Source organism: Neofelis nebulosa, chromosome 14, assembly GCF_028018385.1.
Source record: "Neofelis nebulosa isolate mNeoNeb1 chromosome 14, mNeoNeb1.pri, whole genome shotgun sequence".
Classification (NCBI taxonomy): Eukaryota; Metazoa; Chordata; class Mammalia; order Carnivora; family Felidae; genus Neofelis; species Neofelis nebulosa.
In genome coordinates, this window is record NC_080795.1 from 15,017,640 (window position 1) to 15,036,866 (window position 19,227).

Sequence of the window (19,227 nt, forward strand, 5' to 3'; positions counted from 1 at the left end):
TTGAAGTTTCCTATCCACCTTCTTCCTTCCAGTGCCTGTTTCAAAAAACAACCTTACTCAAAGCCTTGAGTATAACTTGTTAATTTCCTGTCTCTATACTCTACAATTTATCTAAATCTATAACCACTTTTTGATTTCTTCCTTCCATCCCTTTAAACCTAACTTCTCAGCTCCATCAGGAACACGTTTCCACTTGTCTTCTCTTCACTCTGTATTGTCAGCATCTCCCTCTGTCCTCACTCCTTTTCCTTGGCTGCCCTTTTTCAAATGTAGTCTATCTTCTTTAATTGATATTAGTTTCCCAGAGTTTTGTCTTTATTCATCTTTTCTTCTATCCCTATAGAATCTTCCTATGTTATTCTACTTAGGTTGCTATAACAATACCACAGACTGGATGGATGCATAACACGAATTTATTTTCTCACAGTTCTGGAGGCTGGAAGTCTAAGATCAAGGTACTTGCAGTAACTTCTGGTAAGGCCTTTCTTCCTGGCTTTTAGATGGACACCTTACCACTGTGTCCTAACATGCACCTTTCCTCTTTGCACACATTTCTGTGTCTCTTCCTCTTCTTATAAGAACACTAGTACTACTGGGTTAAGTCTCCTCCTTTAGAACATCATTTAACCTCAATTTAACTCCTTAAAGACCCTATCTCCAAACAGTCACATACATTAGAGGTTATGGTTTCCAAATGTGAATTTGGCAGAAATACATTTCAAACCATAACACAAACTTAATTTATCGTTTCCTATTATGTTAACTGTTGACTGCTACCAAATCCAAATCTCCACCCCAATGTCTCTACTGACCCCCAACCCATTTATCTAAATCTCCACTGAACATTCCTACTTGGATTTTATTACCTACACTTTAGTTATTGTGTTCAAAATTAAACTTCACTATCTATCGCCTCCATATCAGGTTTCCTGAGTTCACATTCCAAGTAAATAACATCACAATTTATCTAATCTATCTACCAGAAATTGTAAGTCATTCTTTACCCTCATGCCTCTCAGTTGCCAACTACATCCAGTTGTTTGCCAAGTCTTACCAAGTTTGTCTCCTTAACATCCTTAGAATATGCTTCCATCTCTTTATCTCTACAGCCATTGCCTTATTTTAAAAGCTCCAGTTGGGTTGCAATGTATCTTTCCCAGGCACACCTCCTTCTAACCATGTTCCACTCTATTGTCATGATAATACTTTTAAAAGACAAGCCTGGAAATATTACTTGCATGTTAACATTCTTCAAAGATTTCAGATTATCACTGACATCAGGATAAACCAAAAGTCCTTAATGTGATCTATAACTCTTCTGTGACTTATTTACTACATGCCTCTCTAACTTTTCTCTACACCTCCTCTTTTCCCCAACATTTTGCCCCTAAACCCTGTACTCTGTAGTGAATTATTTGTAATTTGTCAAATACAGCTTTCTGTATTAGAGCTTTATGATTTTGTGTTACTTTCTGGAGCGTTCTTCTCTTGGCTAATAGTTTTCTTCTTTAAAACTCAAAACAGAGGTTATTGTCTCTCAGTAGTTACTAAACTGAAATCCATTCTTCTTAGTCTAGATTAGGTGTTCCCTTACAAGCTTCCATGGCATTCCTCTATTATATCTTTTATGATATTTAGCATTTACTTGCCTGGTACCCTATTAGTCATAGTCTCCCAGAGAGTATAGATTCCATCCTTTATTTCTACATAAGCAGCACTCTAGAATGATAGCACTGACATATAAAAGTTTGAGGAAAGAAAGCCTTAAGAAACAGAGGTATATAATTGATCTCATTGACCACAGACTTGTTCTATAAAACTATAAGATATCTAGAATATATTTTGATATATTATAAACAAATATATATTTTACATTTTCATATTAGAAAAATGGCTACATCAGAAAATTATTGCTGAAAAACACCACACAAGCTTTAGTCAGATACAGATAATACGCACAACTGTACTCTCATGCAGGAAATTTTTTTTTTATTTTTTTATCTGAAACCATAGGCTGGAGAGTTATTTACAGAAGCAGATAGTTATAAAGACATTCATGTTAACCTGATGCAGGTTGACATAATATTCAAGCATTAAAAAGGCTATTCATCCAGGTTTCATTTTTCATTCAGCTGGCTCACTACTTGATCCCTACTCGTAAAGTTACAGTGTTCTTTGCAAGCCCTTAAGCTCCCCTAGAATCTTAGCTCCAGATTAGACTTTCACTGTCACTCAATCCCACTTAGTGATACTTTCCTTACCACTCATTTTCTACTCAAGTAACTATTTCTTCTTCCCAAAATTCTGCCCAGATGCTTCCAGACTCAATATTCTCTCCTCTTCCATAGCTTTCCAGATAGTCACAGCCAACATGGGCTTTTCTTTACCCATCCAAGCTGTTCTTGTTTGGAGCCTCCTCACTCATTTTGAATTCCTTCCTCCAGCTACTCCAATTCCTCATATCACCTGCCAACTCCAAAGGTAAAGTTACGGCACTCCAGGTAAAACCATCACTATCACATAGGCTGTCTGGCACAGGAGTCCCAAACTGGGACTGGACACTGACATTTTGAAACCAAAAGAAAACCATGAATATTCTTGATGAGAGAAACTCTCAATCTCTATTCAAATTTTGCAGAAGGACATTTTCAATACACATTTCAATTTGAATGCGTGAGTCACAGTAAAAGTCAGTTGACATCAATTATGCCCTAGTCCTCTGCAATCCGCCTCACTCTGATAAGTCAGAATCACATAGAGACTTACATTACCTGTGGCATATCTGGCCTTGCAGCCTTTCTTTTGCCCCCGGCTTCTAGGATAAGTCTTATTACTCAATTTGCCCCTACTTGTCCCTAGTCTCTAAGACCAAACCAGGCCTTCACCTTCAGCGGGAAGTTACCTTTGTTGCTTCTCTGACCTGTTCCCTGGGTCTCAGTTTTGATATTTGAATCTGTGGTCTGTCTGACTCATAGCTTGCTAGGCCATGGGGTGCCCAGATAGTTGGTTAAACGTTATTTCCAAATATGTCTGTGAGGGTGTTTCTAGATGGTGTTTCCATCAAAATGGATACTCTCCCAGACCTGCAACTCTGCCAAAGTCTAACTCATTGTCTGCCCCTTCTAGTCTGTAATGAACGTAAAACATAATTTGGGAGTCTGTATCTATCCAGTCCTCAAGAGTTAAGTAACCTATTTTAACACAAAATGTAAGACCAAACCTTTTAAATGAACATATCTTCAGGAACTTTAAGAGATGTCAGTATAATTTAGTTCCTGAGAATAAAGTACAAGGTATGATAGTTTGCTGAGTATAGTCCACAGTTCAAAAAGTAAATCAAATATTTGACTTTTTCTATTTATAAACCTATTTAATTCTTCCTAATTATTATTTAGTGCTTTATTTTGTGTATTTTTAAGGAATATAAAATAACAAGTCCTAAAATAGGGATAGTTGTTCATCCATGGTAAAGAGTGCTATTTAAAACAATTTTACTTGGGGCACCTGGGTGGCTCAGTCGGTTAAGCATCCGACTTTGGCTCAGGTCATGATTCCACGGTCCGTGAGTTCGAGCCCCGCGTCAGGCTCTGTGCTGACAGCTCAGAGCCTGGAGCCTGCTTCGGATTCTGTCTCCCTCTCTCTCTGACCCTCCCCCATTCATGCTTTGTCTGTCTCTATCTCAAAAATAAATTTTAAAAAGTTAAAAAAAAATTTTACTTAACTGTATGAATACATATAAATGAAGTGGTTACACGTGTATACATAACTAATCTAACATTTCTGACATGTTATTCTCTATTTCAATAATATAGTATTTTATTTATGAATAAAAATATATATCTATATATCACTTAATTAACAATGAATTTTCCATCAAATGATATGTTGGACTTCATTAAACACAAAAGTTCTGACCTGATTTCAAAAAATCACAGAATAACATAAATAATAGAAAAAGTAAACTTCATTAAATATTTTAGTGTAAATTATTTTCTATGATATATATGGTAAATTATGATATGCAAGGACAATGACAAAACAGCAGTTTCCCTGACTGTACTTCTTACCTTCAAATATTTGAAACTCTTTCCTGAATTCTAGTATCAGAGATAAACAGTCCTCTATCACTTTGTACAACATTTCTCAAAAGAATTCACCAACTGCCAGAAACACTGATGCCAAGTTTCTCGAGTACTTAATTGTAGGAATAAGTGAAAAAAGGCAGCGTGAGAATGTTAGTGAAGGAGAGGAAAGGGAAAAGAAAAGAAACGGGAAAGAATTGCCATTTATTAAAAGCCTGCCAGAAGTCAGGCTGTATGTTGATTCAGTTATTTTATTAACACACAAAGCTATCAGCATTTATTATCTCCATTTTACAGATAAGGAAACTGAAGCCTAGAGAAATAAACGAACTTCCCACAAATGACATGGCTAGACAGTCACAGAAGCCAAAGTGCAACCCCAGCTCTCTCTGATTGTACTGTCCATGCTGTTTCCATAAAACTGTGTTTTATGTACATACACATCTGATTCCAGTGTATATCCAATATACTTATGTATAGTCATGTGGATATCCAATAAATATAGATAAACAATCTTTATTAGAAAATAAATTATCTAGGATTGTCAAAATAGTAGATGAGTCTTCCTTACTGATACAGTCCTTTATTCAATACCTGTATGTTTGGCAGCTACCATTACACTGTGCTAGTCTCTGGAAATAAAGAACTGAAAGTGGTCATAGAACTCAAAAAGCTCACAGTCTACATGGGTAGAAGGCTAACAAACACATAATTTCAATGCAGTTTGATAAGTATGAAGGTGGAGGTGCATATAGAACACTATGGGAATGTCAGTCAGATGACTTGGAAATGAGGATGGAGACAAGGAACGACATAAAATCTTAGAAGACTTCCTAGAGGTGGTGTTCAGATTCACAAAGGGCCTGTAGAAATTACCCAAGTGGAGAAAGAATGGAAGGGTGTTCAGAATGCAGGCACAACATCCACAAAGGCACTGAGGAGAGGAGTCTGACCATTTGGACAAATGCAAGTTGGTGGATATAGCAGATGTGAAAGCTAACGGAAATGTAGAAGTACAGGAGGACTCCCACTTTGTTGGTTTGGCTGACTGGCTAGATTATGGTACCATCTTTTTAGAATGGAAAATTGATTTTATGATACCTCCACTGAAAACTCTTTGATGACGTTGTGTTGCCATTAGAATAAAGCCTAAGTCCTAAATGTTGACCTATAAAATGTCTGCCAACATCACCAGTCTCCTCCTCCATCATGTTCCTGTCATTACTACGTGCCCCATTTCTGCTCAGGCCAGGATCTGACACCTATTAGTCTTTCTTGGAACAATCTCTCCCTACCTCTTCACACCCACCCCCTCAGCCTAAATGTTACTTACTCAGAAAAACTGTCTCTGGGCTCCAGATTGGATTATGTTACCAGAGAACATCTTCCCGTGACATCTTCAACTTTAGTTTCAGAGTTCTTACTACAACTAAAATTACATGGTTACTCTGATTAGTACATACTCAATACCTGTCTCTGTCAAAATAATGTGTCTATTTTGGTCACTCTTTATCCATATTGCTTAACCCAATAGCACTCATTTTTGAGGACACTGCAAATATATGGAGTGGTGAATTCTAAAAATAATATGAAAGGCGTTTCATGGTAGGAAGGAAGAGTTTTTGACCAAACAAGTGTAAGATATCTGTGAAACACCCATGTGGAAATGCTCATAAGGTAATTTTCTTTTTGAAATTTTTGTTTTAGTATTCAGGTGTGAGTTCTGAGAGAACACAAATCTAAGAGTAATTGGTAAATAGATAGTACTTAGAGCATCTGGGAGGGAATCAATAAAGTAAGCCAAAGAGAGGAACAAATGGGAAGAGAAGATATAGAAAAATGAGACCTAACTAGAGCAGCCACAGAGGTGGGAAGAAAACTGGAAAAAATGGCAATAGGTAGTTAAAGTAAGAAAAATTTCTAATAAAATATTGGGATACGAATTACTTTTTTAATTTATTTATTTATTTTGAGAGAGAGAGAGACATCTGGTACTAAGTGGGGGAGGGACAGAGAGAGAGCAAAGAGAGAGAACCCCAAGCAGGCTCCGTGCTGTCAGTGAAGAGCCCAACTTGGAGCTTGAACTCACGAAACTATGAGATCATGACCCGAGCCAAAACCAAGAGTCAGATGCTTAACTGACTGAGCCACTCAGGCGCTTCAACGAAATACTTTTATTACCTTTAAAAAAGTTAAGTAATAATGTCCAAATATACAGTGTTGGATTTATGATATTATACTGTTTGCAGTTCTAAGGGTCACTGACCACCTAAAAAGGAGACACACACTTTCACAAAGGGATAAGAGGAACTCTCACAATGTGTAAACTCATGTATTCAAACATTTGACCCATCTCACCGAGAGTCTACTTAGTACTGGCACCTGTCCTTGTGCATGGAGACACAGTAGTAAATAAAATAGAAATGCTTCCTATTATTGTGGAACTTAATGCACTAAAACCAGGGGATAAATTTAGCTTTTTTGCAATACAAGCAATTTAATCTTTATTTTCTTAGCCCAAAATCTTCAGACACTCATGTTACCTATCTGGCCTTTTTAAGCATGAGTATTGACTCCAAAAAATACTGTAAAAATGTTATAATCTGTTGAAATTGGGTATGTACTCTAATAGTACATATAAGAAGAACTATTCCAATCATGAAGGTCAGGGAGGGCTCCCCCAAAAATGTAGCAAGTCAAGAAAATTAGAGATGACAACAGCCAAAAGAAAGTAATATTTTCTATAAATAAATGGCAAAATCTCAAAACTGAACGGGTTTTAACAAGTGAAAACAGCAGAAGAAAAAGTAGTGAATACTAACACTCACTTCTGTCTATGTGGTTTAAGGATAAAAGAAGGAACAGCTTCCACTTTAGTATTATAGCAATATTGGATAGTAAAGTTTAATATCTCTTAGTACATAAATAAAGAGACTGTTTTTCCCCCAACCACCTCCATCCATCTCTGGATTCCTAATGGGGGGCACTGGTTTCCATTTGCTGAGAACTGAATGGGCTTTTGTGAGGTCAGTTCCTAGACCAAGGTCATAGGTACTCCAATGAAGGAACAACAGAGCTGAGTAGCTGAGTGGACCACCCATGGCCCTGATCTCTGACTCTGCTTCTATCTATTATTTCTAACTCCTATCTTAAAGAGTTATAGAATGCAAATAAATCTATCATACTTTCTCACCAGTGACCAAATTTTTGCCACCTGCCCCTGAGATACTATGAACACTAAACAGGATTTTCTTGAGATTCCTTTCCAAAATTCAATCGTTGGCAATAAATTGGTATGTTTTAAAACTCGTCATTATGAAATAAAGAATTCCTTTTGCCTATATTTTTGTTTTATTTCTACATGTTTTATTGATTATTTGAAATAAAAAAAAATTTTGAGACGATAAACCAGAATATTTATTTAAGGAATCCCATCTGGTACCAAGTTACTTGCCAATAGAAAGGTGACACAGTTATTTGAAAGTTTTAATTCAGTATATTACTTATGGTGCTTTTAGCAGCAGGCAAAAAAAGTTACTTTTACTTTATCATGTAGTTACTTTTTAAACCATTAAAAATGGGACTACCCAACTTCTGAATTATTAGATTCTGTAACGGGTTAGAGTTTGATGTGAAAAATAACAATATTTAAATTAAGAGCAAGAAATACCATTAAAGAAAAGCAGAGGACAAGCCAGAGGTCGTGGCTTCTTTTTGTCTGGTGCAAAATACTCGAAAGGAAAAAAATATCATCACTTTTTCTTTCAGTGCATTTTCACTTTTGTCTTTCCTTTCTTATCTTTCTTCATTCCTCTGAGTGATCTTCCCTAATCATTCTTAATATCCTCCTTTTCCTCCTATTTTCCCCCTAACCTTCAAAATAAGATTAATTGATATAACAAGAAAATTAAAATTTGGGGATATGTACAAAACATTTTGTTTCATTTCACATATATCTGTCATCATAAAGCTTTCTTACAGATTTGTTTCCTCCTTACATCATTGTTGGAGATTGGAAACAAGTCCTCTTCTCCAATAATATTGATATTGGACAAGTCAATGCTAAGCCCAGTCTCTGCAGATAAAAGAAAGGGCCTTCCCAGGGAAACACAGTCAGCACAGGCTTTTCCTAAGGAAAGGTGAAAGGACATATGAGATTCTTTTTTTTTTTAGAATGCAAGAAAAAAGTAAAAGTCTAGAGTAGCTTCTAGTAACTATCTCAGTAGCACAGTCAAAATCAGCAAGCAGGCTAAGACACACTCAACGTTTTCTAAACTAATCCCCAAGAAATTATGTTTGCACTTGAGGAAGAATCAGATGTAGAAAAGTAGCTGGTAAAAGTTCAAATACTTGTTACATGAGCTCTCAATCACACAGTAAGAGCATGAGGCAGCATTACAAAGTAGCCTATGTCAGAGAGGATCTCACAAAGGGGACAGGACTGTTTCTCCATTTGTAGCCAAGGTTAAGCCCAGAATGGAAACAGTGGTGAAACCAGGAGCCAAACCATCCCAGAACCCTCCCTCTCTCTACTGGGGAAGGCAGCAGGCTCCAGTAAGTGCAAGACATCAGGAGCAACGATGGCAGCAGGTACAGGAGAAGCCACGGGAAGAGCTATGCCCACACTGAGCCAGAGAGGGTGTAGGCCACTAAGCAGTGCCCAAGAGGGCTGGTCTTCCAGGGCACAATGGGTGTTCTCGAGCCAGGTGAGGGGAATGGGTGAATGATGTTGTTTTCACAGATTAAAAGGAGGTAGATCCAGAGAAATCAGTTTGTTTGAACATGACTATTTTTGATTCTGTGCTATGACCGTTGGAAACATAGGTTACATGATTTAGTTAAGGTTTGTTGTTTTGATTAATCCTGCTGAGGATTGATAATTATAACAGCCAACATTTACAGAGTACCTACCGAAGAGTTGTTTTCAGTCATTGAGGTATATCAAGAACTTATCATTGTACTTTGGGTGTTATACTAAGTTCATATGCATTATTTCATTTGTCCTTTACAACAGCCCTATGAGGTAAGCAGTAGTACTATCTTTGGCTTATAAATTAAAAAGGAAAAACAGGTTTAGAGAGCTTAAGAAACTTTTCCAAGTTTACAGAACTAATAATAAATCACAGAATCAAAATTCAAATCTGGTCATTCTGGCCAAACTCATAAGCACCTTTTTGCCAGGTGGGTTCCAGAAACTGGGAACTGGAAGAATGGTCATGTATTCAGAAGCCATTTCTGTAGTAGAAGAAATCCAAGACATAAAGTAGAAAGAGGAAAGGAACATAGGCTCACTCCTTAAAGCCTATAATGGAAAAGAAAAATAGAACTTGAGAAAAGGAGCTAGTCCTAAAAATGAACTTCCAAGCTTCTCAGTAGTCAGGCCAAACACTGTCCCCTGCTGGCTCCTACCACAATTTCTTTCTGAACGATGTAAACACAAATCCCAACACCCTTAATATGATAACTCAGCAAAGACATCAGCTTCATCAAGGCTTCATTAATAATTAATTATGCTCACAATCTGTCACATCAAATATAAGGCTAGTATGTCAACTGGCAGGCACATGACTGGTAAAACTCTCTTTCTGGATGGAAAGCTCCTTGAGGGTAAGAATAAGTCTCCTGAGCTCAGCTTCCAAGGTTTTCACAGCTGTTTCCAGTCTACATCTCCAACCACAATTCTTACCATTCCTCCATACTATTCCTGAACATTTGGCTTTTTTCTCTCCCTAGAAAACACCCCCCTCCCTCATTTGTACTTGACAAAGTTCTCTCTCACTTTAAAGGGCCAGCATAGATGTTGTCTTTCAGGTAGTGACAATGCCATGAGAACGTGGGGTCCCCAAAATCGCCCTCAGCCTCCCTCTTGAACACAGTACTAAGACAAGGGCACAGGGCCCTCTGCCCTAACCCCAGACCCCCTACAAGCCTCAGCCCCTCGCATTTAGGAATGCTGGAATAATCACTGTTTCCAGATGCCCTTGCCCCATCTTCAGGGGTGACTATGTCTCCCGCTCTCTGTTTCCATAATACTTTATATATGCCTCCATTACAGCATTCATCACATCAGGTTTTAATTGCTTTTGGCATGCCTGGAGATCAAGAATTAAGAATACGATGGACTTAACATAGTGTTTAGAACTGAACAGTGCCTCAATAAAATATGATTGATTCAAAAATTATCTGTTCTATTTTAGCATATAGCACTTAACAGAACTTTGCAATAGAACTTAATAGAACTGGGCAAATCCATTATATTTGTTTAATACAACATACACAAAACACATAAAGAAAAAGTAATCACCATGACCCCATGACTTGTCACAAGTTTTCTTCCTCTACACTTACTTTCCCTTTATATATTTCCATTATTCCTTATTTTTCAGCAAATTATACTCAGTTGTTCATGCCAAAAATCAATAAATCATGCTTTGTTTCTCTATTTCCCTTATCCCGTACAGCCAATCCATCATCAAAATATATCAAATATATCTCAGATATCTACAATTCATCTCCATCACTACTGATCCCATCTAGTCCTGTCCACCATCATCTCCTAGGTGGATACTAAGGACACTGAAACAGATTCCTAATGTGTTTCCTTGTTTTAACTCTTGCCTTTATAACTTAGTCTCCATACAGCAGGTAGAAACATCTTGTTTAAAGTCTAATAAGACACCATCTTTCCTAAAATGCTTCAATGACTTTCCACTGCCTTTAAAATAAAATCCAACCTGGCCTCCACAAACTGACTCTTGTTTTCAAAACCAACCTCGCCTTCCACATCTCTCTCATTCATTCACTGTGTTCCAATCACTCTAACCTTGCTCTTCCCCAAAAGGTCAAGCTTGTTGAGCCTTTGCACCTGCTCTCATTCTGCCTCTGTGCTCCTCCATCACCAGCTCCTTTCCATCCTTCAGAACTCAGATGAAATTGTGTCTTTACTGAGAGCTCAGAAGTATCCTCTGCTGAGCTATCACTTTGTTTTCTCCACTGCACTTGCTATAATCTGTAATTATCTTATTTGTTGGTTGGTTTTCTTGGCACTATCTGTCCTTTTCCATCCCAGTCCTCCACAAACAATACAATGAAGGTCTGAGAGGAGGATTTTGTATATTCTTATATACTGACTGTCTCTCCAGAGTCTAGAAAATATTAGGTACCCTGTGCGGATTTGAAAAAAATGGATGAATATATATATATATGTATATATATATATATATATATATATATATATGTATATATATATGCATGTATATATATACACATATATATTCAATATTTGTTGTATGACTTTACATTCATAGCAAACTCCTTCTGGGCAAAGACCATGTCTTATTTGGGAAAAATTTGATATGGTATCTGGAAAGTACCATGTGACTATCGCTGCACTAAATGTTATTATGTATTTTGAAAACTCCATCAGGACCATCATATTTATTTATTTACTTACTTATTTACTTATTTATTTAGAGAGCACAAGTGGGCAGGGGCAGAGAGAGAGTGAGAGACAATCCTAAGCAGGCTCTGCACCGTCAACACAGAGCTCAACACAGGCTTGATCTCGCAAACTGTGAGATCATGACCTGAACCAAAACCAAGAGTCAGACACTTAACCAACTGAGCCACCCAGGCGCCTCTTTCAGAGCATCTTTAAAGTGACTCCAGAGTTTCAGTTTTCATGGTAGAAGATAGAGTCAAAGAAGCAACAACAAAAACTTCAGACAAATCTGTGCATAAGACTAGGAACTTACAAAATACATGGCTCCAAATGTTATTAATAAGATGTGAGGATGTTTTCCTGAGAATGCTTCGAAAATCTGAAAAGTTTTAATGCTATTTGCAAAGAGCAGGTCTCTGATGCATTAATCTTCCTGTGTGCTCTAAGCACCCATGGAGTTTAGTAGTTCTCTTCTTAAGAGGCTCATGATGCCTAAAGAATCACATGATCAAGAGAACTGAGCTTAGTAATTCCACAAGAAGAAAGTCCAACTGAGGTAATGTATCTGAATTTAGTACCTAAATTAAAAGTTGGAGACTCAGCTTTCCCAGAAGTAATTTCTTCTCTCACCGGGGAATGTATATGCTATAAATAAGATCATGTAGCTCGAAAGCTAATTGTTTGAGAACACCTAATTGAAAGTAATGGCTAATGAGAGGGTCGCATTAGTGACTTAATGTTAGTGGTCACATTAGAATCCTGCATTTATACAAACCTGGTTGACTTCCTCTTTCATAGATGGCATTAGGGGATAAGTAAATCATTCTAAGATCACTGCAGCAGCCGATGCATGCTGGACCTGCATCAAAGGACATTAAAGAATATGACAAAAATGCTCCACTCCTAACTCACAGATTCTTAGAACCAGGGTGGAATTATGCCTGAACTAAAGGGAATAAAGTATCTCTGAAAGCAACCAATGAATATGAAGAGGAAATAGTAAGAGTCCATTGTTTTAAACTTAATGTTTAGGAAAACACAGACAAATAAGAAAGCTAGAAAACAAATTAAAATGGCATCTTCTCCCATGGAAGTCTCTGCATGATACTACTGTGTTCTACACAGGGTGGGATTCAGGATTAAAAATGAGAAAGTGTTTCCCTCCATCAACAAACCTGGCCTTGGATAGAGGCATACAAAACAGATTCACACATCACTGTCTGACAAGATGTTCACTGATAATTTTAGCAGTGCTGAGGAACTTATTGATACACTTCTCCCTCTTAGAAAAACATCTTAAACTCATGGAAAAAAAAAAAGAAATTGAGTACAAAAAAGCAAATGGTGAATTTGAAACTTTGCAAGAAAGTGGGTGTCTGAAGTAGGACAACTAGTAAAAAGGTCAGATGATATGGTGATGTTTATGAATTGCCTTGTTACCAGCAAATTTCTATCCAAACTTTTGAACATAAAAACTGTTAAATAAAAATAAACTATTTTCAATGTGTTAAGAACAAGCTGACCTTCTTTAGTTTACAAATCACAGAATAAAATGACAAATGTTACAGCTTTAGGTATATAGACACACAGGGATCTCTCACTAGAGACATTCCTACTCCCTTTACAATGACTATTGAAAAGAAAGTGGAGCCATCAGTGATTGGTTGGGGTGAAATGCATGAGTCACAAAAAGCAGTTTTCATTATTTGTTAAATATTTATTACATACAAAAATGAAAGAATAGATTTAAACATCTAATTCCTGTGGGCACTGGGATTTGGACTACCTAGAAAAAATATTCCTCTTTTTACAAGAATTTTTAAAATATCTCAATATAGGAGCACCTCAGTGGATCAGTCAGTTAAGTGTCCAACTCTTAATTTCAGCTCAGGTCATAACCTCGCAATTCATAAGACTGAACCCTGTATTGGGCTTTGTACTGTCAGCACAGAGCCTGCTTGGGATCCTCTCTCTCTTTCTCTCTCTGCCCCTCCCCACTCACTCGCTCTCTCTCTCAAAATAAATAAACATTTAAAATAAAATAAAATATCTCAATATGGCTGGTTTATTCACTAATGCACTCATTTATTTAACAAATATTTATGGACTGAAACTATGCAAAAGGACAGAGATAGCCATAAAAGATGATCGGGTATTATATTCATTATATTATTCCTTTCTGTTCAAAAAAAATTTATTTTCTCTCCCAAAATGAGGTTAACTAACATCTCTCTCTCTCTCTCTCTCTCTCTCTCTGTTTTTGTTTTGTTGTTGTTGTTGTCATCTCTCTCTCTCTCTTTTTGTTTTGTTGTTGTCGTTTTTGGTTTTTGTTTTGTTTTGTTTTGTTTTCTTTTGTTTTGGTGAGAAAAGAGAGAACTTAGCCCAAACCATTTAAAAGGAAAGAATTATCAACAACAGAACTAAATCTTAATCCGTTAGGAAAGTCAAGCTGGGAAAGAAGACTGATGGGTATGCATGGTATCTTTAGCAAGCAAAAAAGCTGAAACATTAGACACCATATTTAGCACAACAAAATTATTTCCAGATCTCACTTACTTGTGAGGCTAAGGCTTCCAATCTATCATTGGACATCTTTAGGACTCTGGTAAAAGTGGGCCTGAGAGAAAATGTTCTCAGTGATGAAAAAAGCTAAGTGGGACTAAGTAAATTAGAGACTGAAACATAAGTTACTCTTGGACCATGGTTACCTGAGACCTTGAAAGCCACTTCCATTTCCACATAAAAGCTACTAGTGGTGTCCATTATCACCTTGGCAGTATTCACATAAGAGCCTAAAAGTCATAATGTTCAGGAAATGTTGAGGAGATTAAAGCTGATCCTTCTTTTTCACATCTAAAAAATTATATGCAAAGTACATTAAATAAACAAATACCTGTGTCTGACCACATCCCAAGAATTTTTTTATGCCTTTAAATGTTTATGCTGGACTATTATCACTTAGGCAGAGAAGTCATGCTCTCTAGATATTTTGAAAAATATCTTAAAAATTGTATATACTCTAAATTGTATCTTTGATTTACTTGACTGAGTAAATTAAAGTACTGTTTAAGTTTGAAATTTTATACTGAATTATGACAATATAGTACAGATAAATTTAAGAAGTTTGATGCTTAAAGAGATATTAACATGAGGCATAGCTTTTAAAAGTTAAATGTCTTAGTTTATATCAAAATGTATTCATGATTCTACATGAAATATTGAAAGCTACAAATACTTGATGAAGAAGAACAGTCCATAAACATTATCACAATAACAAAGCTCTAGGAACAATTAAAAACTAAACAAATAAAAATTTTAAAAAACTATCCTGCAGATTCCAAGATAGTTCCCATAAATAAGTATGGCCCCAAAATCTGTCACCAAGTTTCGTATGCTCCTAAATACCAATCTGCGACTGGGGAGAGGATTAGACCTCCATCATGTAGGCCAATAATACTAAGAGAACATCAACTCCCAAGATCTTGGATGGGAATATTCTCTTTCTTAAAATGTAAGAAAATGCAGACCTACATTTTAGTAAACTGGATGATTAATAAAAACCATGTACCTAAGAGAATGTAAAACTAAGTACAACATGACTATTTAGGTCAGCTATTTTTCTAACTATTTCAGAATTAAAATCAGTAACATGACCACAGTTATTTCATATTAAAGCAGGCCAGCCCCTTCATCATCAAGCAAATTTAAAACTGGCACATAGTATTTATGTATACCATTATACAAGACAATATTTTCTCCACTAGCTGTAGACTGAATGTTTGTACCCCACAAAAGTCATAAATTGAAGACTAATCCCCAAAGTGATGGTATTCAACTCGGAGTCTTTGGAAGGTAATCAGGTTATAAGGATAGAGACCTCATGAATGGAATTAGTGTCTTTATATGAAGAGACATGAGACAGAGGATCTCCCTCCTTGTGAGGCTCCTGGAAGAAGATGAGAAGATGGCTGTCTGCGAACCACAAAAGTATCCTCATCAGTCACTGGATTTGCTGACACCTTGATCTTGGATTTCCCATCCTCTGAAACTATATGAAATAATGTTTATTGTTAAGGCCACTCATTCTATGGTATTTTGGATATAGCAGCCCAAACTGAGATGCCACCATACCAATATATTTCAATAAAGAAGGTTAACTTGAGAAAATAGTTAAGCATCTCTATTTCAAAGAACTGCCACAGACCATACTTATAATGTAACTAATAAGAGTATAGCAAATTTAGATTCATAAGGAGGAGAGACCAGTATCAAACATAGCTAAATATCTAGAATCTAAAGTCACATTTTTTCTTGTGAAAATAATGGATTCAATTCTCTTTACTGTTCATGAAAAAGAAGATTTTACAGGAAAAATAAGCATAACTTACTCTACTGTGTAGGCCTCCAGTACTATGTTGCTTAGCACCTCCTTACCTTACAATTTCAGAGTATATGGCTAGCTACTACCTTTATTCATAGTTAAATTCAGGAAATGTTTCCTGGCTCCTGCCTATGGGCCAAGTACCATTCAAGAAGCTAAGGAATATAGGAGTACAAGTTTCACTCCTTGTGGAGCTTACATAGCAAGGGGAGAGGTGACATTACACATGTAAAAAAAATTAAGAGATAATTAGACTGCAATAAATTTTATGAAAGAAAAGAGGAAAGAATTAAAATTATAAATAATGCCTTTAAATAGTATGGTCAAGAAAAGCTTCTTTTGGAAAATAAGGAATGAGAAGGAGGTAGCTTGTAGACATGCCTGGGAAGACTTTTCTAAGCAGAAAGAATAAGTGCAATAGTTTTAAGGCAAATACTAACTTGATTATGTTTTCTTTTAAAGAACTGAAAAGAAAGGCCAACATGGCTGATGGAAAATTCTGCTCCTGATTTGTGCTTTCAGCAAGCTACTTGATCTCCCATGGTAAACAATTTGAATATTGGACAAAATATATGAGAAAAACTTGTTTTCAGTCATTTAAAAACAAGCACTGCAAGATTGTTACCCCTAAGAGAAGAGAAACACATAAAGTGATTTCTACCATTGTCACAGCTTTCTGTTTAAAGTTTACAGACCATTTTTCAGAGAAAGAAAGAACAAAAGCTAAGCAAGGTTGAAGCAGCTGGACTTGGCATAAAAGAGTACTAGAGAGGATGGAGCTATATGTAAAAAGAACTCCAAAAACCTGAAGAGGGGCCTCCTTGTGTCCTTGTTTGAATACAAAATTGCATTATGTTCAAGTTAAAACTTCCCAAATGCCAAACAAGAGTACTTGGGGTGGGCGTGGGGGGGCTCAATGATTTCCAGAGTTCATGCAGAGCAGGGAGACATTTGAATTCCCACAAGCCAAGCAGAGAGAGTTTGTTGAATACCTGGGGCATTCAGCAGAATGGTTCAGTAGAGAAGTGCCATGCATTTGAAATAGGGCTAATAATTAGGGATGCCTTAGAAATAGTCCGAGAATAAAGGTTTCTTTAGATCCAAAAGGATTAAGTTGCACTGCAAATAAATTAACTACCTGGCAAAGAAAGAAAATTGTTAAAGAAAAATAACAATATCCAGGCACTCAAGATAAATGAAGAAGCAGCAAATTGTAAGCCATAGCCAGAAGAAAAATCAGTCAATAGAAGCAGGCCCACAAATATCATAGATGAAGGACTTACTAACCAAGAATTTCTAAACAGCTATTATAAATATGCTTATAATCTTAAAGAAATAGAAAAGCATAGTGAGGAGAGGGATATAAACTATTCTTGAACTTCAAAACTGAAAAACACTATCTGAAATAAATAGATGGGTACATTAGACACTGAAGAAGAAAAGATCAGTACATTTGAAACCATAACATTAAAAATTATCAAATCCAAAGCACACAGCAATAAAATTCTAAAAACAATTCCCAGAGAATAAAAGTAAAAGTCTCATTGATCTCTATGAAAATATCAAATGGTCTAAAATTCATGTAATTACACTGGAGCCACCTCTGCCAGCAACATGTTCAAGGTAATTCAGAGGTCTGTGGGGCTGGCCAGCCTGAGTCTGCTCACTTTCAAAGTCTATGCATCACCTAAAAATGACTCACCTCACAAAACTTCCATGAAGGTTAATGGGCTTTCACTCTACTCCATTCCTGAGGGTCAATCTAAATATGTGGAGGAGCCAAGGGCCCAACTTGAAGAAAGCATCTCATAACTCTGACATTATTGTAAGCCATATATAAGTTGGTGTCAGAAAATATATTTACAAACTAAGCCCATCATACAGAACTTGGTCCAATGGGGGTTAGACAGTTATGAATATCTCCAAAATTGCCTCCTGGATTTTTTCCAAGACTTGGTGTCATTGGTTTTGCTGACATTGCTGGACTTCTTTTGGCTAGTGATTCAAAAATAAAGAAGCTGGTGTATCCACCTGGGTTCATGGGATTAACTGCCTCTCTTTATTATCCACAATAAGCCATCATATTTGTACAGTCAGTGGGGAGAAATTATATGACTGAGGTTTATGAGGATACATAGTTGGAGAAGATTTGTGGAAAGAGAAATTTCAAAAGGTAGTAAATGTTAAGACTTCACCTGGAAACAAGTAAAATTCTCCAGGCTCTGCTTATTTTAATCTGCTATAGGAAAACATTGAAAACTCTATGCAGTAAACCAGTATTTCTACAGAAAAAAACATGCTATAGAAGTCATTACTGAATGTAGTAAATTGGTTTTCTTCTTCAGGAAAAACAATACTAGACTTCTTAATTATCTTGGCTGATGTCAAACTACAAGTGGACTAATTGGAAATCCTTGCATCTAGAGATAATGTCCAGCCATAGGACTCCTTGTTCTCATACTGTTTTTTATGTGCACAATTAAAATTCCAAGTTAAAAAAAATCTATGTGATTAGGGACACATAAAGAGGGAAACAGAAAAATAAAAAATCTGTTGAAAACTTTCTAAATTTGATGAAAACTAAAAATACAGACGCAATAAGCTCATCAAACTCCAAAATAACACAAAGAAACCCACAAGAAAAAAACATCATAAAGACATTTGTCGTTATTAAACAAAATTTTAAAAGCAAGTGGAGAAAGAGTAAACACTGCATAGAAGAGAACAAAGATATGAATAGTTGCCAATAAAATATGGCAATTTAGAATTCTATAACTAGCCAAAATATCTTGCAAAATGGAAAGGAAATAAAGACATTTTCAGACAAACAAAAGCTAAGAGAGTTTGGAGCTAGCAGACCCACTCTAAAATAAATGATAAAAAAAATTGTTTGGAATGAAGGAAAATAATACTAGATGGAAATTGACACAAATGAATGCATAAGCAAGGGCAATATATTGGGATATAAAAAGGTTTTCTTATTTGTAAAAATTTGACAATTGACTATTTAAAGCAACAATATACTGTTAGGTATATAGCATGTGTCAAAGTAAAATATATGTAAAAAATACATAAAGTCAACATGTAGAAAATGAATGTTATCATAACGTTATACATGAAGTAGTATAATATTAGATGAATATAAGCTGTAATAGGTTACACACATATTGTAAACCACAGAACAACCACTAAAAGAATAAAGGATATAGCTAATAAACAAATACAATGGATAAAATTGAATACTAAAAATTGCTCCATTAATTCAAAATTACGTAAGAAGAAAGAACAAGTGAAATAAATAGAAAATAAGTAATAAGATAGCA

General features: G+C 36.0%; 1 long non-coding RNA gene and 1 pseudogene across 2 annotated transcripts in view; one reads left to right on the plus strand and one right to left on the minus strand.

Annotated features, from left to right (window-relative positions):
- The window catches only part of LOC131494957 (uncharacterized), a 232,257-nt gene that overhangs the window by 160,858 nt on the left and 52,172 nt on the right, over positions 1 to 19,227 (minus strand). The window lies entirely within an intron of this gene.
- On the plus strand, positions 17,504 to 18,113 carry LOC131494956 (MICOS complex subunit MIC26-like; annotated as a pseudogene).